Genomic DNA, 22,611 nt, shown 5'->3' on the forward strand with positions numbered 1-22,611 from the left:
GAAAGAAATAGAAACCCAGTAGAAAAATAAGCAAGAATTGAACATAAACCATACAAGATATCCAAATGATCAATAAACATAATAAGACATACTCAACCTCATTACTAATCAGAAAAAGGCAAATTAAATTCTTCACTATGCACCAAATAGATTGGCAAAAATTAAAACATCTCACATTACCGAGTATAACCTAGGATGTGGAGCAACTGAAACTCTCATACACTGGTGATAGGAATGTCAATTGGCACCATCAGTTTGGGAAACAATTTGACATTTGCTGTCAAAGTTGAAGATACTTATACCTAATACCCCCACAACACATACTGTATAATTCCATTTACATAGCTTTTGAAAACAGAAAAAAAACAGTCCATAGTTTATGGATGCATACTTATGTGGCAAAAAAATAAAAATAAAAACACTGCAAGGAAGTTATTATCATAAAGTCAGGGAAATGGTTACCTCTAGGGAGGAGAGAGGGGTCTGTGACGAGCCAGGAGTACAGAGGGGTCTAGTGAAGGGGTTAGCAAAGTTCTATTTCTTGACCTGGATAGTAGTTACAAGAGTGTTTGTTCTACAATAATTCACAATGCTGCATGTTTGTGTTTCATATACTTTTCTATATGTGTGATCTATTTCATTATAAGAAAGTAAAAAAACTTCTTCAAAGTCTACCCTGAGAAACATTGGTTATGAGATTTTAATATACCTTACAAAAAGATTTCCATGATCAAACACATTTTGGAAGCACTGAAGTAAATGAAGGCCAACAAGCCTTTAATATGTCAAGGTATACTGTGAAATTCCCAGAGGAGTAAAGAGTGTACTGTGACTTGTGAGACCACAGAACCCATTTTCTGAGGGACCTCTTACAGAGCACACACTTAGGAAAAGTAGGTGGAAAACAACATCATAGAACAAGTGCCTGTTTCATGAGCCATTTGAGCTTGTCCAACCAAAGGCTTCAAGAGTCTTATGCAAAACAAAATGCCAAGTAGCAAGTAGCAAACAAATGAAGTTTTAGGTGGTGCTGAATTGGAGGCCCTTACTATTCTTAAAATCCTTATCATTTCAAGTGTCTACTCAGTTGATTCCAAACACTGAGTGGTGAGAGGTCAGTCCATACCCATACCCCCACATAATAAATCTGGCCCGTAGCCTTACTTATCTCTCTAGCTATATTTGTTCTAGTTTTCATAGTGACCATGTTGATAACTGTTTTTCTGTGGATGGATGGGCCATTCCATATTTTCTCACTTCCTGCTATTTTATGTCGATTTCAATAACAGCTGTTTATAAGTAAAATCATTCTGACGGAATCAATCATCTGCTGTGATGCTATTGATACAATTCTGTCCTCACTGGGACATGATATCAGTTAGCTTTCACTGTGTAACAAACCACCCCAAATCTAGTGGCTTAAAACAACAACAACAATAATCCTGTGGTCTGACAATTTGGGTTGGGCTCTGATGGATGAGTCTTCTGCTGGTCTCAGCTGGGTGATACTCATGTGCCTGCAGGCAGCTGCTGGGTCAGCAAGGATATTGGCTGGGTGTTAGCTGAGGCAGCCATTTGAGTTCCAGCCATGGATCTCTCTCATCAGCCACCAGGCAGCCCTGGATGGGCTTGTTTATGTGGCAACTTTCACAAAAGTCCCAAGAATAACAAGAGAGGGATGGCTTTAATGTGGCAAGTGCTTTTCAAATCTTTGTTTGAATCACATTTGTTATTGTCCTACTGGCCAAAAAAATCATGTGGCCAAACAGTATAGAGTCAGTATAGAAGGAGACTACCTAAGGACAAGGGTACAGAAGACTTGAACAAATTGGGGGCCATTACTGCAACAATCTCCCAAAGGGACTTCTGGTATCATAACCATTAATTGTCAAAAGTATCTCTCAAACTGAGCTGACTTATGGTAGCCTCTGATACTAGTCAAGTTCACCACTCAGTTCTATTTTTAAAAACAAATGTGTTCATCATTCTTTTGAAGGAATGATCTGAATAGAAAATGCTGATTTAAATGGAGGTGTATTAGGGCTCTCTAGAGGGACAGGACTAGTAGGATATATGTGTATATGAACAGGAGTTTATTAAAGAGTATTGACTCACAGGATCACAAGGTGAGGTCCCACAATATGCCGTCTGCAAACTGAGGAGCAAAGAAGCCAGTCCGAGTCCCAAAACCTCAAAAGTAGGGAAGCCAACAGTGCAGCCTTCAGTCTGTGGCCAAAGGCCCGAGAGCCCCTGGCAAACCACTGGTGTAAGTCCAAGCGTCCAAAAGCTGAAAAACTTGGAGTCTGATGTTTGGTGGCAGGAAGCATCCAGCACAGGAGAAAGATGAAAGCTGGGAGACTTTGCCAGTCTAGTCCTTCCACGTTCTTCTGCCTCCTTTGTCCTAGCCATGCTGGCAGCTGATTGTTTTGTGCCCACCCAGATTGAAGGTGAGTCTGCCTCTCCCAGTCCACTGGGATTAACAACAAAAATGTTAATCTCCTTTGGCAACGCCCTCACAGACACACCCAGGAACAACACTTTGCATCCTTCAATCCAATCAAGTTGACCTCAATATTAACCATCACAAGAGGTTTATTTCATTTACAAAGATATGAAGAAATGTAAACAATTTCCCCTAAGGAAAGTGTGCAAGGTGATTATTCAAGGAAAATTTTATTTATAACCTAAAAAACAGAGGAATTCTAGCAGATATAGATTTTCATTACGTTGCATTTGTTATAGAAATACAAAAACTATGACCTTTCCTTGGTTTGTTCTTTTTATTTAAGAAAATCTGTCTGTTGTGTGTGATTGTTTTTTAACATGACTCTGTCCTGTTTACGGTTTAACCGTTGCAGGCTTCAAATTATTAATCCAAGACTGGATATATTAACTCTGTCTGTTGGAAGAGAAGAAACTTACCACGTTGGGTAATTATGACTGTAGGAAGGCAATAATGAAAAGGCAGACCAGGCCCAGGCCTGCTTTCTGTTGTCTTCAGGCGTTGACAGTCTATGGCTGTGGCCATGCTGAGTTGGAATGGGACTCACATCTCCAAGTCACAACAGTATCTGGAGGCAATTTCTCTCAGGAAATGGCAAGGATCATCAGGTGACTCCAGATGGGATCATCAATCTTGATTCCCTTTGACCACCTAAGGCCACTATCTTGTATCATGACCACAATAAAAGACTGTCACCAAGAATTTTATGTTCCCAGTCCTGTCTTCCACAGTAAAGATCTCCTATATTTTTGCTTCGAATGACATTGAGCTCTATAGGTAATTTAGAACTTGGTGGAGTCATAGTTTTTAAACTTTCTGTTGATGAGATGATAATGATGATGATGAACATGATAGAGAGTAGCAGCTCTTGCCAAGTTCTTGACAAAAGTCATATCATTTAATCTTTATAACCACCTTCTTGTCTCTATTTGACACACACAAAAAATCAAAGGAACCAAGAGATTGATTTGCCCAAGGACCCATGAGCCACAATGGTGGCTCTGAGATTTGAACTTAAATACAATCTGACTCTAAAGTTCTACTCTTAACTACTCAGCCACATCACCCCCGTTAAGAACTTCCTGGATATGTCTGAACATCATCATCATCATCTAGACTTTTGTTGGGCATTTGCTGTTTGTAGTGTGTACAGAACTGTGCTGGATGAGTGGTATAAAAATGCCTCTTGCACAACGGAATGTGGGATAAACAATCTTATAAATAGCTGTCTCTAGTTAGCTGTCTTGATGAATGGGGAAAATATAAATTATAAGAACTTGTCAATTGGCAAACCTGCTTTTAGTTAGAGGCTTAACACCCTCCACCCCCTTTAATAAATTCCTGCGTAAGAGTTGATAACAAGCAGTGAAATTGAACCATTTGAGTTCTAGCACATCTTCTCTATCACATCCACTCCAACATTTTATTGTTCAGTGAAATCATATAAAGTTAGGAAACTCAAGAAAGACCAGGGAGCGTCCTGGATATCTCACAGCTGTAACTTTTAGAAACCAAATCGTTGAGAAATTACCTTTCAGATTAGGTATGGCTTTGTCTCTTGAGTCATGCTAGTTAAAAGCACAGACTCAGAAAGTAGATTGCTTGGGATCAACCACAGATCTGTCATTTCACCAGCTGCATGAGCTTGTACAAATTACTTAACTCTCTGGGCCTCAATTTTTTGAACCAGAGAAATGGAGTGATAACAGTACACTCTGCAATTGAATTAGCATGGGGATTGAGATAATATATGTAAAACATGTAGTGCCTAGCACAAAGTAAGTACTATTTAAGTGTTAGCTATTACTATAACTATTGTGCTAAACAGCTGAAATCAGGTAGAGGCTTTCTTTTTTCTACTTGAAAAATTTTTTAATAGAAAAAGCTATTCTTTTTTCTGATTTTAAAAGTAATGCATCTTCTTTGTAAAAGTTCAGAAAATGCAGAGTTACTAAAAATTGCTTTAAACTTTTAAGTATCCAAATTCTATTATCCTGGTGTCTTAGTTTGTTCAAGTGATAACAAAATACCTTAGACTGAGTAATTACGAACAAAAGAAACTTGTTTCTCACAGTTCTGGAGGCTGGAAGTCCAAGATCAAGGTGCCAGAAGATTCAGTGTCTGGTGAGGACCTATTTCTCATAGAGGACACCTTCTGTGTCCTCAGATGATGGAAGGGCAAAAGGGTGCTGTCAAGATTTATTTGTAAGGGCACTAATTCCACTCATGAGGGTTCTGCTCTCACGACCTAATCACTTCCCAACAGCCTCACTTCTTAATACCATCACATTGGGGATTAGATGTCAACACAAATTTTGAAGGGACAAAAACATTCAGACCACAGCACCTGAGAGAATATATCAAATCATTTAGAACTCAGTGGCTTGAAGCAAAAATCAATGATTACCTGATGGTTCTGTGCATTGGCAATTTGGGCTGGGCTCAATATATCTCTGCAGTCTTCTAGAGGCTTGGCTGGGGCTGGATGGTTGAGGATCGCTTCACTCACCAGCTGACAGTTGGCCAGGGCACCTCAGTTTTCCTCTAGTCATGTTGTGATCTTGTAGTTGCAAGTGCAGCAGCAGAGGCAAAGCTCCAAAACAGAAACCCTTTTCAGGCCTCCACTAGTACATCTGCAAATGTTCCTTTGCCCAAGCAAGTTACATGGCTAAGCACAGGATCAAAAGGTCAAGACATAGACTTCGCCTTTGAATGGGAGGAGTGCCAAAGTCACATTCCGAAGATACAGGCATACAGAGATAGAAATAATTAGTGGCCATTTTTTGCAATTCACCACAGCCAAATACTGTTAAAAACTATATACATATGTGTGTGTACATATATATATGCAGAACATGAAAAATACACACCCAAATGAAATATGAAACATGATGTTTTGTAACTTGTTTTTTTCCCATTAATTACCTACTGGGGACGTTTTAATGTTCTCACTTTAAGGTGTGCATAATTTCCCAATGTTCAGTTTTATTATGACAGATTTAACCAAAGTCTCTTGTGCGACTTTTAGGTTGTTCCCAATTTTATGATAAGCTTCTATGTACATACATTTTTATACATTTTTCTCATTAGTTCTTTGGTATACATATTTGAACTTCTGATATATAGTCAGAATACTCCACAGAAAGATTGTATTCAGAGATGATATTTAAAATACTTAACCACAGAATGGATACTAACCTTAGCATTGAGCAAAGTCCTGGAGGTAATCTTTTAGTTGCTGAACTCTGGAGAGGTCCAGGTCCTGTGGGAGAGAGCTAGGCAGCTGGGGTAGTGGGTAGGGGTCGGATAAGTTATTTACCTTTATAACCATACTGAATATTAGTCACAGAGCAATGTGTGGAAATCTCTTTTTCCCATCACCGTCTCCAACCTGAGATTTTGTCTACTTTTTTCATCTTTGCTAATCTGATCCATGATAATGATGAAAATAATACCATATTTTATTTCGTATTTTCCTAGTGAGAACATTTTTTAAGTTTCATCACCGTTTGTATTGAGTTGGTGTTGTTGCTTTTAATGAGTTGTTTGTTTATGTCTTCTGCCTATTTTTCTTTGAGATGTTAATTTTTTAATTAAAAAGCTAGTATTTATTGATGCCTTACTATGTGCCTAAGCCCTTATAAGACATACCTATTTTAATATTCACTATGACCCTACAAAGTTATTATTATTCCTATTTTAGAGATGAGAAAACAAAGGCAGAGGTTCAGTATTGTGCTGGAGTCAGGATTCCAACCAAGACAGTGAGAGTCCCTAACTCAGGTTCCTTGTCCTTCTGCTCTTTTCTGTTGCCTCTGCAGTATTTACTGGTAAGAACTTTTTACATAGGTATATGTAAAAAAAAAATTATGAGATGCCTCAAACTGTGTCATACATGTTGCACGTTTTCCCTAGTTTGTCATTCTTCTTTTAACTTTCCTTACTGTATTGCTTACTGTACAGGAGTTTAAGCATTTTATGGGAACACTTTAAACTTCAATAAGAAGTTCACAAAACTACTTAACGTGGTCAAATATTTCAGGCTTTTTTCTTAATGGATTCTGCCTTGAACATCATTCTCAGATGTTCCTCACGTGGAGAGTATAAAAATATTCATCTATATTTTCTTCTAAGATAGTGAACTTCAGAATTATCTGAATTAACAAAGTACTTAGGTTCTTACGCCCTGCCTCAGACCTAGTGAACCAGAATCTCTACAATAAGGACTAGATGTGTATGTTTTTAAAAAGATACCAAAACGTCTAGTCCAAAAGGACTGGTATACATACATTTACCTCTTCTTATTCCCCAAAGCACGTGAAATTGGCTGAAGAAATAATAAATTAAGAATATATCTACAAAATCAATTCCAGATGGGTTAAAAGCTTAGTTGTAAAATCCCAAACTTAACTTTTAGAAGCACACATAGGAGAATAGTTGTGTTAGTAAGGGTTCTCTAGAGAAACAGAACCAATAAGATACTTATGTGTGTGTGTGTGTGTATACATTTACATATACACACATGTGTGTGTGTATACATTTACATATACACACATACATACATATATGTATATATATTATAATATATTCATATATGAGAGAGACAGAGAGAGGGATTTATTTTAAGGAATTGGCTCACACAGTTGTGGGGGCTGGCAAATCTGAAATCATCAGAGCAGGCCAGCAGGGGAAATTCTGGCAGGAGTTGATGTTGCAGTCTTGAGTCCAAAGGCAGTCTGGAGGCAGAATTCCTTCCTCACTGGGGGACCTCAGCCTTTTTTTCTCTTAAGGCCTTCCAACTGTTTGAACAAGGCTTGCCCCCATTATGGAGAGTAATCTGCTTTGTAAAGTCTACTGATGTAAATGTTAGTCATATTCAAAAAACCACCTTCACAGTAATGTCTAGATTGGTGTTTGGCCAAACAACTGGACACTATAGCCTAGCCAAGTTGGCACATAAAAATTAACATTCACAATATCTTTTTGACCCTGTGATAGGGAACAATTTGTTAAATGAGACACACACATACACACTCACTGAAGGATTTGATAAATGGTTTGAACAGGAAAAAAAGTGTTGTGTTTTCTCTTTCTTTCTTTCTTTCTTTTCTTTCTTTTTTTTTTTTCCAAGATGGAGTCTTGCTCTGTTGCCCAGAGCTGGAGTGCAATGGCACAATTTCGGCTCACTGCAACTTCCGCCTCCTGGGTTCAAGCAATTCTCCTGCCTCAGCCTCCCAAGTAGCTGGGATTACAGGCATGTGCCACCAAGCCTGGCTAATTTTTGTATTTTTAGTAGAGACAGGGTTTCACCATGTTGGCCAGGCTGGTCTCAAACTCCTGACTTCATGATCCACCCGCCTTGGCCTCCCAAAGTGCTGGGATTACAGGTGTGAGCCACCGCGCCCAGCCAAGTGTTGCATTTTCTGACCTTGTATAGTTCTTCCCCCTCATTTGAGATGTCCCGAATAGACCAGAGTCCACATTAGATAATATACTTCATGGGATCATCACGACTTGCTTCCTTGCCAAAGAGCTATTTTTTTCTTTCATTTCTGTAATGCCTGATAAACACCAAGAAACATAGTACAAGAACATGAAAGAGACAAGTGTGTTTTAATTTAGGTATCCACAAACCTAGATATTAGCTGTGGTACCACAATATCCCAAGCCAAAATACCAAACAATGATGGATTTATTGTTGCCTTAATTGAAAACAAGTCTGATTTATTTTGTAAAATTCAACCTCAAAACACAACTCACCAGACGTGATATGGAATGCTTTTTATGCCGAACTAAAAAACAGAATGCTACTCAGTACAGTGGACTTGAAAATTATCTTGCTATTAATAGATCTCCCGAATGGCTGTGATCTGTTGGATTTAATACATTCAGGTTTTGGCAGCTGCTGAGGACTGAAAACAAGCCGTTCCATACATTATTACTTGATAAAGAAACTAGGTCACAAAATAGCCCTTTGGTGAATTTTTAAAAAATATTTTGAATAGCCCACTTCCAACTTTGAAAACTCTTTGTCACCAAGTACGCTTGGCAAAGCAGCAATGTGATTAGCAGCTTCCTTATCTGAAACTGTGTTAAATTGGGAGCAACTTGGTGTGCTGTTACTTTCATCTCTTCATTTGGCACAGATGCCTCAAACATGGTGCGCCCACAACAAATATTTGCTCAACAGAAAAGCATCCCCCTCTTTCCTTTTATATTTTGAGGGCCTGACACTGACCCACTGATTCAAATGTTTGAATTGGTCACCTTTAGGAACACATTCTCATGGGACAGGTAAAAACTTTTTCAAGAGTTTAAGGTAGCACTGATCTGCTCTGCTAGGCTCAAAATGTTTTTTGAATGTTTAATTGCAAGACATTTCCACCCACTGGTCCCTTTAAAAACAAACTTTTTTAAAAAAGATATTTTTAAAAAAACTAGTGGATTTTAAACTTTGGTTTTTTATTTCAAAACAATACTTGTTTTGAGTTGGATTCCCCAGTAGTGGCCTCTGACATGAAGATTCAAAAAATCCAGTAAGGGAATGGGAGCAGAAAGGGTAGAGTGCCCAGAAGGTGAGATACCTAGCAACGTCCGGAAGAGGCGGACAGCCCTACTCTGGGGGCAGTGTAAGTCCTTATCAGGGAACAAGACAGTTAGACTATTTGTAGACCCTCTCCCCACCAACACCATGATAATTAATGGATCCGGACTCCCTGCATCATGGACTGCCCGGCACTTCTGGCAACCTGAGGACTGTCCTTCATCATAGAGATGCAGATGTCAGCTGTGTGTGGAGCACAGGGGGACAGGTGAGGATGAAGATGGTAAAGGGCTCCAAGGCTCCAAGTGAGACATCGGATAGCATCTGCCTCACTACTCCTCAAAGGATCATTTGCGAAGGTCTCCTCTACAAATGAAGAGGAAGCCCAGGATGAGGGGAAGGAGGTACTACATAGGTAATGTAAGATTTGAGGCAGGCAGCCATATTTTCTTTGACGTCCCTCCCTCTAAGTTGAGTCAATAGAAAAGAGGTTACAGAGGAGTTTGGCTTGAAGATGGATGACTTCAAGTATATGATACTTCCCTCATGAAGGCAACTCTACCAATAGATCCCAAAGGCTGGGGAGGTGGTGGACAGTGAGAAGGTCTGGAAATCAAGAGCAGAAAATCAATCCTGAAAGGGATGCTTGGGTCAAAGACTGAAAAATTAGCTCAAGTTAGGGCTTCACTGAGAAGAAGGGGATTGGAGGAAAAAACTGCAACTGGAATAACCATTATTATAATACAGTTATAAAGCTATATTGTACAACATATACAACAGTGCAATACACAAATAATTTAAATAATTGCAGTACTCAGTATCCACATTTCAAGTACTCAGTAGGCATGTGTAGCTAGTGGCTACTGTATTGGACAGCAAAGCTCTAGGACATTCCATCACCACAAAAAGTTCTGTTAGACAGTGTTCATGTACAGCTTATTGAACATATTAAGAGTTGAGATGTAATGGCCTCACTTTCATCCCAAACTCTTGTTACCTCCCTCTTCATATTCAGCTTATAATAAGTCAAATTTAGCCACTGAAATTTCCCTGAAAAATTTGGAGAAGCAAATTGAAGATGAATAGTACAGAAACATTTTAAAAACTTTCTGTCAGGAGCTACTTTTCTTAAACGACATTTGATTTCTTAGGTCTAACCTGAGTTTTTAGAAGTGAAATGTTAACTCAGAATTAGTAGAAATTGAGCTTCAGATGAACTATTAGAACAATCAGAGTCATCTTCACTTTCTTTTTAGATTGCTGTTTTGCATTATTGATTTGTTTGTGTACTTGTTACTCTTTATAAGGGAAAGGAACAAAATGTGATCTTAAGAAGGAGGAGACAAGAAACCATACAGGAGCAGAAAAAGTGCCAGGATCCAACTTTGTCACTCTCTCCTCCACTACGATCTCCACATGGCCAGAGGACAGGACTTAGCTGCTGGGAGAAATTCCCTCCAGACCAAGTGACCCAGTAGAATTTGGGCATGGTATTTGCACCATCTTCAGATCTGCTGCTGCTTTCATTCACATCCAAGAACATTTGCAAATTGTGGATTGCCTCCTGGACCACCAGTGAAAGTCCAGGGTTGAGGAGATCCTGTGTTATCATTGATCATCTTTTCTCCAAAGTTGAATTTTAGCTTGTCTTAATTTGGGGATCCACAGAAGACCCTGACACAAGGATTCAAGTGCAAATAGTTTATTCATGGGTGATCCCAGGAAAGACTGGTAGAGGGGGTGGTGGGAAAGAGAGAAGAAAAGGAAGGAAGCCAATAAAGGATACACTATCAAGCAAATTTCAAAGTGGAAACTCTGGGATCCAGTGCCTCAGAGTTATCCCACTGAAAGGCAAGAGAGCTGGGGCATTTATCCATCATCTCCCAATGGCCACTGATTAAGGGATGCTGGAGAGTAGGGTACAGGAGCACTTTGGGCCTATTGTACGCAAGAGAAGAGAAAGCCCTCAGGCAGAGAAATGCAGGTTTGGTCACTCAGGCCGACATGCAGGGAAATGGCAATTAATGTGAGATACAGGTGCAGCCTCTACAATCTGCAACATGATTTATTTTTACTTTTAAGCAGGCAATATAGACCTAAGTTTATTAGAGTACAGCCCATCCATGTCCCAGTAGGGCTGACCCACTGGCACAGAGAAGATAATGAATCACTGTCAAATGCAAAAACAAAAGAACCTTTAATGAACAATGCAGCCTTTGGTCAAAACATCTCAAATAGTTGAGAGTGAGGATGAAGCCTTTGGTATTAAAGGCCTCTGAACTGAAAGAGTGGGGAAAAAGTGCTCTGGCTTTCACACCAAAGAAGACATCAAAAAATTTATTTTAACCACTTGCCAGAGGATACATGGGCTGCTTGTGGATTCTGGAATTTTTGAAAGAGAATTATCAAAACTTTCTGCTGAGTCTGATGAAGCCAAGCTGGGGCATCTGTGGGCCAGGAATAAGTACATATAATATATGTATTTATTTATATTATATAGATGCATATATATATATGTTAGTTGCATCTGTGCCATTGTTTATCTGTTTGCAAAACATGCCATATGTTGACAGCCAGACATATGTTCAGCTATATGGAAGATCAGTCAAAGAGAAAGAAGAGCTGAAGCAGCTAAAAAAGGGAGGTAGAAGGAAATATATGAAAGAGAGGAAAACAAACTCTTGTGACTTTGGCTAGATGGTGAATTCCTTGAGCATAAGGGGTATGTTTGGATCATCCTTAATCCTCATTGCCGATAGTTGTGCTGGGTACATGAGAGATGTTTAGTGTATCCTGAGGATGAAAAGAGGTAGCACGTGTGGGGTGCTTAGACCCATGTCTCCTACATACATAATGCATGACAAGTGTAAATTGAATTAATGAAGGAGAAGCTGTTTAGAGCTAAAAAGACTCTTGAAATTTCTTTATATCAGTCTCTTTCTTTTACACATAAAACTTAATTTTGGAGGTGTAATGTGGCAGGTTGGGGCTGATTCTGATCCCATTCTGTATCCTTTTCATCATTACATGGAAGGAATATAAGAAGAAAAAATTGAATAAAACTTTAAAATGTAGCCAGTCAGGGATCATTTTGTAGTGCAGTCCCTGAGCTGCCTGTGGTATCTGCAGGAAGATTTTGCCTGTCTTTGACCGTTTGCTGTTCCATGCACATTTTTAAATCTGCTTATCAAGTTTTACAGAACAAACAAGTAGAAACATTATTATTTTTATTGAAATTACATTGAATTTGTGGACTTAAAGAGAACCAACACTTTCATATGTTGACTCTTCTGATTCATTTTGATAAACAATCCCTTCATTTATTTAAGTCTTCATTAATTTTTGTAAACAAAATTTTGTAAATTTTTTAGTGGAGATCTTGGACATATTTTGTTAACATTACCTTGGATCTTTGGTATTTTTTTGATGCTATTCTAAATGGTATGTTTTAAATTTTTCATTTTCTGTTTGTTGTTGGTATATAGAAGTGCAATTGATTTTTAAATGTACTATATATCCAGCAACTTTGCTAAACTCTCTTATTTCTAATTAATTACCTGTAGGTTATTTTGGATTTCCTTATGCATACAATCACACCATCTGCAAGTCATGATGGTTTTCTTTCTTTCTTATTTTTAATTGTTTTCCTTTTCATGACTTTTGCACTGCCCAGAGCTCTCAAAACAATGTTGAATAGAAAATACCCTAATAAGCACACATGTCTTATTTCTAATATCAGAGAGAATACCCTCAAGGTGATGGGTACATGAGTATTAATTTAACAATTTCTGCACTTTGTATATGTTTGAGAAATTGATTTATAACAAAAAAGTTATTTCTAAGGGAAAGCTTTCAACATTTCATCGTTAAGGATGATGTTTGCTGAAGGTTTTTGGTAGATACTCTATCAGATTGAGGATGTTTTCTTCTGTGTCTAATTTGCTAAAATCTTAAATCATGAATAGAAGCTGTACAGATGAAGTTTTTGTTGGCATCAATTGAAATGAGCATATGATTTCCACCCTTTGGTTGGTTATTGTAACAAATTGCATTGATTTATTTGCTAATGTTCAAGCAGCCTTGCATTCCTAGGACAATGCCAACTTTGCTATTAGTGCTGTATTTTGTTAATATTTCATTAAGGATTTTTACATCCACCCCATTCTGTCCTTGTGGTGTTTTGCTGCCTAGGTTATACTAGGATTAGATAATAAGTTGGGGTTTACTCCTTTTTCTATTATCTGGAGAAGTCTGTGTAAGATTAAGAGCTACAGCCGGGCGCGGTGGCTCACGCCTGTAATTCCAGCACTTTGGGAGGCCGAGGCGGGTGGATCACGAGGTCAAGAGATCAAGACCATCCTGGCCAACATGGTGAAACCCCGTCTCTACTAAAAATACAAAAATTAGCTGGGTGTGGTGGCTTGCGCCTGTAGTCCCAGATACTTGGGAGGCTGAGGCAGGAGAATTGCTTGAACCCAGGGGGCAGAGGTTGCAGTGAGCCGAGATCGTGCCATTGCACTCCAGCCTGGTGACAGAGCAAGACTCCATAAAAAAAAAAAAAAAAAAGATTAAGAGCTACTTCTTTCTTAATTGTTTGATTGAACTAATCAATAAAGCCATGTACATCTGGGATTTTCTTTATTGGAAGGTTTTTATGCATTAAATTCATTTTGTGCTCTTCTCCACCAAGCTTTTCTATTCTTTATCGTGTAATTTTGATAAGTTGTCTTTATATAGCGATTGTCTATTTTATCTAAATTTTCTTTTGAGTAATATAAAATATTTATAATGTCAATTTATCATTTTAGTGTCTATATGAGTTTTTCAGTCCTGACTTTGATAATCTGTGCTGTCTCTTATTTTTCAAGATTAGACTAACCAGAAGTTTATCAATTTTATTAGCCTTTTAAATAAAATCAAGTTTTGGCTTTGTTAATCCTCTGTAATATATATTTGTTTTCATTTCAATATTTTTCTTTTTTATTATTTTTGTCTACTTTCATTGGATTTATCTTGCTATTCTTTTTCTAACATATTAAAATGAATATTTAGCTCATTAATATTAACGTTGTTTTATGCATTTTAAGGCTATACAATCCCCTCTAAACGGTACATTTGTTGCATCTCTCATGTTTTGATATGTAATATTTTTTTCATACTGTTCAAAATAATTTCTACCACAGAGTAAAAAGTTATTTGAGAACAGGATGTTCACATCATTTCCAACTATCACATTACAGATTACTTATTAATTACAAAGTGAGAAAAGTACCTTGTGGCTCCTTGATATTTCACCTAACCTAGTGATCAAACTTGGCATCATCAAAAATGGGATAAACACATTCTATGTCTCCTGATGTGAGGCAGTGGGAAGCACACAGCATTAACTATGTAGTTTTCTCACCAAAAATGTTTAAGCTAAACCTGATAATGAGGAAACAATCAAACAGGGGGTATTCTATAAGAAAATCAGCCTGGACTCTTCAAAAATGTCGATGTCATGACAGACCATAAAATAAAACAAAGAAAAGAGGATTATTCTAGATGAAAGGAGCTAAAGAGCCATAACAACAGAAAATAATGCATGATCTTTAACTGGTCCTGAATACAAAAACAAACAAACACAGCTATAAAGGATATTATTGGAACAATTGAAGAAATTTGAAAATATTCTGCAGTAAATAGTATTATAGCAATTCTAATTTTCTTGGGGCAGTAAGGATTTTGTGGTTATATAGGGGAGCATCTTTATTTTTATAGAATATATAGTAAAGTAACATGGTGTCTGCAATTTTTTTAAACAGGCCATACACACACATATAGAAAGAAAGAAAAATAGTATGACAAAATGCTAACAACTCATGATTCTAAGTGAAGTGTATTCAAGTGTTTTTGTATTACTTCAAATTCTCTATGATTTTGAAATTTTTCAAAATAAGAAGTTGGGAAAATATTTTGTAAATTTTAGTGTAATTTCTTTTTTGAACCCATGAGTTACTTAGAAGGGAATCTCAATCTTTACAGATTTCTGATCACTTTTTGTTATTGATTTTTAAAATATTTTCCTTTCAATCTGAGAACATATTTTTCAAGACTTTAATTTTTTGAAATTGGTTGAAACTTGTTTTGTGGCCCAGTATATAGTCAATTTTTGTAAATGTTCAATGTGTACTAGGAAATAAAAGTGTATTTTGCAGGTGTTGGATGGAGTATTCTATAGATGCCCATTAGATCAAATTTGTTAGCTATTTTGTTCAGTTCTGTATTTTTACTGATTCTTGTCTGGTAACTATCAGTTATTGGGAGAGGGATGTTATAATTTCTCACTATGATTGTGGAAATTACCTATTTCTCCTTGTGGTGTTGTGAATTTTGCTGTATGTATTTTGAAGCCATGCAATTTGCATATCAACTTAAAGTTATTATATCATCCTGGTAAATTTTATCTTTATTATTACAAAGAATGTTGGCTTTAAAGTCCATTTAGTCTGATATGGATGAAGCTATGCCTGAATTCTTTTTGTCTGTGTTTGGATGGTATGTATCTTACCATCATTTTACTTTCAATTGTTCCATTTTCTTTTGTTTCCGATTATTTCTTATAAACAGCATTTAGTTGGATTTTTTGTTTTTAATCTATTTACTTCAACCTATCTATATCTAAGTATATTTAAATAAAATTTCTAAATCCAAAAGATATTACTGTTTTATACAGAATTCATTTACATGTAGCCACATATTTATCATTTTCATAGTTCTCTTTTTCTGCCTTTCTAACATTTGATCTTGTTTCATTTTCTTTTTTCCTTCTGCCTGAAGAGCTTCATTTAATGATTTTTAGCATTCTTTAGCATTGATTTGCTCATAGATAACTCTCAATTTTTGCCTGAAATAATATTTATTTTGCATGTTTTATTGAAGAAAATTCTCACCAGATATGGAATTCTAAGTTGTCAGTCATTTATTTTCAGTACATTGGATATATTAATCATCTGTTTTCTGCTTTCTACTCTTGCTGTTGAAAAGTCAGCTGTCAGTCTAACTACTGTTTCTTTTAAAAGTATCCGTCTTTTTCTCTGATTTCCTTTAAAAGTTTGTCTTTTTGCCTTTAGTTTTCTGCAATTTAACTATGATCTGTCTAGGCTGGATTTTATATATAAAATCGTCTGTTTTTCTGTCTTCTCTCCTTTGGGAATTCCAATAAACATAATGTGGACCTTCTCATTCTGTCCTTTGTAATCTCACTCTTCTATAGTTTCCTCCCTTTGGTCTCTCCCTGTCTTAATCTGGATAATTTCTTGTGACCCTTCTTCCCATCCACTGATTCTCTCCTCAGCTGCTGATAAAGCTGTCAATTGAGTTGTTAATTTTGATCATTTTATTTTTCAGCTCTAAAATTTGTGTTTTCTCTTTGAAGTTGGCTTTGTCATGTTTTATATTGTCTCTTTCTTGCTGAAATTTTCATGCTTGGCTTTTATGTTCTTCAATATAATAAGTGGTAATTTTACAGTTTGTATCTAACAATTCTATATATGTCACCCATCTGTTACTTTTTTCTATCATCTGCTGTTTTCAATTACCCTTAGCCATGCTACCTTGTTTCCTCATGTCCCTGGTTATATTTTATTGTGTGCTGGATATTGTATATAAAAAATTATTTGTATCAATTATTTGTTACCTAGGATGATGCTGCTTTCTTCTGGAAAAGATTTGCTTTTGCTTTTGCTGGATCCTGGGGGTGAGAGCAGTCTAGTATCACCTTTATTCAAAGTCAAAGGTTGGACTTTTTAGAGCCCCCAGATGATGGTGAAACCAAGCAGCAAATCCTGTAAAGGCTCATTTACTTCCTTTTCATTCTTCCTCAAAGGGTGCAGCCTTCAAGATCTCAGTGAAAAGAGAGGTACTTTACCTGGGTTCTCACATTCTGTGGGCCTAGATTTTAACTTTTATCCCCTAGTCCCATGAAGCTGTTGAAAGTGCGTCTCAGTGGTCCCTTCCAAATCAGAAAAAGCCCCTAGGACAGAAGTTGCTCTGAGTGCTTTTCTTAACTTTTAAGGTTACTGTCCTTTTCTGGATCTTAGTCTGATTGTTGCTCACCATCTCATAGCTCCTAGATGATTTTTAAGATGTTTCATATATTTTGTGCAGGTGAGTAATGTAATTGTCTCTCTGCTCCAAACCCATATGTTATAGACTGAGTTGTGTCCAAGCCCCCTCCACCCTCCACCCACACAACCACACACACACAAATTCCCATGTTGAAGCCTTAGCCCCCAATGTGATTGTATTTGGAGATAGGGCCTGTAAAGAGGGAATTAATGTTAAATGAGGTGATAAGAGTGGTACCCTAATCCAACAGGACTCATGTCCTTATAAGAAGAAGAGTCATCAGGGATGTGCATACACAGAGGAAAGGCCATGAGAGGACACAAAAGGAAATCAGCTGCAAGCCAGAGAGAAAGGTCTCAGAAGAAACCAAGCTGACTGACACTTTGATCTTGGACTTCCAGCCTCCAGGATTGTGAGAAATAAATTACTGTGGCTTAACCCACCCAGTCTGTGGTATTTTGTTATAGCAAGACTGATACAACACTCTTCTATACTCCATCCTGTGATGTTGGGGCAGGGACTGTGCAAACCCATTTTTTCTTTTCAAGCTGGCTACCTAGGGGGCACCAGAGGAGATTGGAAGGCAGGAGATGGAGGAAAGGGCATTCTCCTTCCTGTCTGCTTCGTGTTCCTGTGAGCATCACACCAGAAGCATGGCTCCTTGACAATGGCAGTTAAATCTAGTTTGCAATTTTCTAACACTCCAGATCACCTTCATTGCCACCCTTCCCCACCACCACTCCCCCATGAGATACCAGCACCACTGGTTGATGTCACTTCCTGAGAGGTCTGGGTCTCAGCCCAATGGGACCCTCCTCCAAGCTTCTAAGTTTTTATAATTCCTATATCTCTTTCCTTTGCTTCCCAGCCTCAGGAGTTGTAGCGGCCTGCAGCAGATGTTACCTTTGTAATAACTTAGTGTTCTCGTTTTGCATTTTCCATTACCTGGTTAATAACTTCATACCTAGTTGACAATTCTTTATGTTAAATTATCTTCATTAAAATGGGTGATTTCTGTCTCTTCATTAGATTTTCATTGATTCATATTTCGTTAGTGTTTTATGTGTCTTCTGTGAGAGTGTTGGTCAAAATTGCTGTTCTCCCATTAGCAAAATTAGAAGCTCCTGCCAAATGTTATTATTATGTTATTCAAACAATGGTTGCATTCGTTGCATCATCACTAAGGCCAAACCATGTAGTTTTTGCCCCAAGATAGATGATGGGGAAGTCCTATTTTTAAATGTGTCATTATCCTCTTTCATGGGGGAGGGGATCTTTCAGCTCTGTTAGGAGAGATGTACACCTCTGGTCTCATAGGGGGCTGTTCCCCTTTCAGACTGGATACAATGAAAGGTGGCCTGGCCTGCAGTTTAAAGGTTTGTGAAGAGTAGCTGATATGGTCACTCGACTTGAGACATCACCAGCACACATCATTACTGCATTTTGACTCAGGCTGAAGATGGCTTACTAACCACCTTGGCTTTTTAGACTTACAATGATGTGTCTGAACAGGATCTTGCCTATCATCTGGTCCAATGCCCTCCATTCCTAAGTGAGGAAACTCAATCTGGAGGTCCTATGGCCTAACTAATACAAATCAGGAGTAGGACCCAGAATTGCTGACACTATTCCAGTTCTCCTTTCCTTCTTGGCTTTAGTTTCTTATGTGCCCACATGCCCATCTACCTCCGGCCTATCTTATGCTTTGTCTTCTGCTCTCCACCTTTCTAGTCCCCTTGTCTCCCTCAACCCTAATGCATACTGTGCTTCAGCTGAGCATCATCGTTCATTCTTCCCTGAGCACAACACTGATGGTCTTTCTTCTGGACCTTTGTTCCCTTTGTTTCCTCTGCCTAAGATTCCCTTCCCCCTAATCAAACTGTTAAAATCCCCACCCATCTTCAGGGTCAGTGTAAATGCAATCTCTGTCATGCATCTTTCCCTGGAATACAAAGCTGGAAACAATTTCTCCGTCCTCTGTGTTGCTATGACACTCTGTATTTCTGTTGGAACATCCATTAGTTGTACCTTTTTTATAGTTGTTTATTCTCATTTTTTCTCTATAAAATTATAATCCACCTGCATGCAGAGATTCTTTCATCTTTGACCCTCCTCAGTGCCTATCACAGAAGCTTCCATAGAGTAATAATAATAATTGGTATTAAGCCCCATGTTTAAAGTTTTACGTGGATTCTCCCAATAACCCTATGAAGTCAATGCCATTATTAGTCTCATTTTACACATGAAGAACCTGAGACACAGAGAGATTGAGAAACTTGCCTAAGATAACACAACTGGGGACTCTGTCTCAGGGCTGCTAATGCCAAAGTTCAAGCTCTTATCTACAATGCTACACTTCCTTCTAAGGACTATGTGGGGACCTGAATCTATTTTATTGTTATTAAACACTGAAAAGATAATTTGTACTTGGAAAGTATTAAATACTTGAATCTATAAAATTAGTTGTTCTCCAAGTGAACGAAAACACTAAATAAAGGTTAAGATCCCTCAAATTTTTCTCAGTAAAAAGTGAAATGCACTTCAAATTATTTAAAATTTCTGATCTCCTCTCTCTATTTCAAGAGTAAAGTGTAAGTCCTCTCCCAGAAAAGAATGATTTTATAAAGTGTAATGTGGTTTATGAAACCTTTAAAACATACGGAAGGAAAGAGAACAACACGAGTCATTATTATTAGTTGGCTTAAATGTTATGAGAACTCTTGTGGGTGAATAAGGGCTGGCATCACTTCAGGAGTCTGCCATTCTTGGATGGGTGTGGGATTATTGTTCTTTATTTTTATCACCTCAAGTGGGACATAACTAACTACAGCAGTGTCAGTTCTGTAGGATACTAAAGATTAGTATAGGGCTCATTTTCCTCACTGAACCCCCAAACCACTTGGTAGTTGAGGGGATTTTAAATGCAAGGATACATAACCAACCATTCCTCAGAACAAGGCCTTCTAAAACATTTGGCCCTGAAAAGAAACCCAAGGAGTTAGGTCACAGTTGGCTGGAGTTACTATTATATTTTACTTGGAGAAACTACAACAAGGAAGTGATGGGTTAGCAGCAAGGTGGGACACAGTCTTGTGTTTACCTGAGAGGCTGCATGGTGAAGTGTTCAAGCCTAAGGAAGCTTTGACAGCAGACAGACAGACCCCAGACCGCCCATCTGGGCCTGCCATTTAATAGCTCAGTGACATCGGCTAAGTTACCTAGACTGTAAGCTGCACTTTCATCCTGAGTCAAATGGGGATAATGATACTCATCTTAAAAGGTTGTTATGATGACTAAATAGCACAGTGTGGCTTCCCAGACCTGAGTCATTCCTATGTTACAATATCTGTCAGGGTAATTTTGAGGAAAGTTTAGGAAAGGGATCTGTTACAAAAGTGTGGGCAGGGCTCAAGGGAACCAGCTGAGGGACAGGGCAGGACCCAAGGTTAGCAATTGCGGGGAGCTGTTATCACGCCAGGCCTGAAGGGGACAAGAGGAGAAAACACACACAGGACTGGGGAGCTGTTTAGAGAAGGCTGCAGGACCATGGCCATCAATGAAGGGCCCAGTCAGCCTGCAACAGTCCAGCTGAAGAGGAAGGAGGGAACCGAGCATGTACCTCAGCCTCACTCTCCGCCTACCTGCCATCTCCTGCTGGGGCTTCCCATTGGCTGAGCCCAGCAAAATGCCAGAAGCAAGGGAGTTGATGATATGGTCCATGTCAGTCAGCTTCCTGGTAGAGGACAGAGGGAAGGAGGCAGACAGAGGTGGGTGCAGAGGGGAAATGGAACCTATCACTATACTGCCTTGATTAATGTTTGCCCATTTCCCTTTTAAAATAAAATTTCCTTTTATTAACTGAAATAAATTTGCTTTCTAAAAGAGACTTCTTAAACCTCATCCTAAGCAATGATATCCATGAAATCATAGGTTGGATGTGCTAGTTTTTTTCCTTATAATATACAGTAAAATCAATATTAAAATGGAAAGTGCACATATGTACTACATTTTGGGAAGTTTGGTCTCAGTTCAGAGCTTGGAACATAGTAAATACTCAAGACAGTGGTCATTTCTGTTGTCGGAAGTTGCAGATGAACATGCAGTGGAGCACATTGTGCATATTCAAGCTAACTTTAAAAAACGTATGTTACTATTACTAACATGATGTTTTCTCAATGCGTTTTCTGACTATATATTGCTAATTTATAGAAAAACATGATATAAGTGAGTTTTGTGTATTTTTAAAATAACTGGTCCATCTTAATAAATTTGATTATTTGGTCCATTGATTTTCCATTAGATTCCTTTGCTTTCTCCAGGCAAACAAGCACATCAGTTGGGAATCCTGACAAGTTTTTCCTCTTATTGCTGTTTAATGATGTCTTATCATAGTAGCTAGAGCCTATAGGGCAATGTTGAACAACAATGGAACAACAATGGTGGTATCTGGAATTCTTTGTTTCTTCCTTACTTCAGTGGAAATGCTTCTAGCTTTTTGTTGTTTGATGTTTTTAGTAACATTAAACATGATGTTGGCTATTGGCTTATGAAAGATTTTTTTATCTTGTTAAGGCAGTGTCTTTATATTTCTGGTTGACGAAGAATTATTATCAGAATGGGCATTGTGTTTTACCAAATACTTTTTTTTTCTTCTTTCTAATTATTTTTTATTTCAATAGCTGTTGGGGTACAAGAGGTTTTTGGTTACGTGGATGAATTATATAGTGATGAATTCTGAGATTTTAGTGCACCCGTCACTCGAGTAGTGTACATTGTACCCAATATGTAGTATTTTTTATCCCTCACCTCCCCCTTCTGAGTCTCCAAGGCCCATTTATATCATTCTGTATGCCTTTGCTACTCATGGCTTAGCTCCCACTTATAAGTGAGAACATACAATTTTTGGTTTTACATTCCTGAGTTACTTCACCTAGAATTTGGCCTCCAGCTCCATCCAAGCTGCTGCAACAGACATTATTTAATTCCTTTTTAGGTCGGAGTAGTATTCCATGGCCATATTTTATATATATATATATATATATATATATATATATATATATAAAATTTTCTTTATCCACTCATTGGTCCATGGGCACTTGAGTTGGTTCCATATCTTTGCAATTGTGAATTGTGCTGCTATAAATGTATGTGTGCAGGTATCTTTTTTGCTTGATCACTTCGTTTTCTTTGTATAGACACCCAGTAGTAGGATAGCTGGATCAAATGGTAGATCTACTTTTAGTTCTTTAAGTAATCTCCATATTGTTTTCCATAGAGGTTGTACTAATTTACATTCCCACCAGCAGTGCAGAAGTATTTTCTTTTCACCACCTCCACACTAACATCTATTGTTTTTTGACTTTTTAATAATGGCCATTCTTGTAAGAGTAAGGTGGTATCTCATTGTGATTTTAATTTGCATTTCCCTGATGATTAGTGATGTTGAACACTTTTT

At 37.8% G+C, this 22,611-nt stretch overlaps 1 protein-coding gene across 1 annotated transcript in view; it reads left to right on the top strand.

Annotated features, from left to right (window-relative positions):
• The first annotated feature begins 20,818 nt into the window (after positions 1-20,818).
• The window catches only part of NHS (NHS actin remodeling regulator), a 387,766-nt gene continuing 385,973 nt past the window's right edge, over positions 20,819-22,611 (top strand). Inside the window, exon 1 of the mRNA XM_054473235.2 lies at positions 20,819-20,923. The gene's annotated coding sequence lies outside the window, so the exon portion shown is untranslated. The remainder of the gene's footprint in view (positions 20,924-22,611) is intronic.

Source organism: Pongo pygmaeus, chromosome X, assembly GCF_028885625.2.
Source record: "Pongo pygmaeus isolate AG05252 chromosome X, NHGRI_mPonPyg2-v2.0_pri, whole genome shotgun sequence".
Taxonomy (NCBI): domain Eukaryota; kingdom Metazoa; phylum Chordata; class Mammalia; order Primates; family Hominidae; genus Pongo; species Pongo pygmaeus.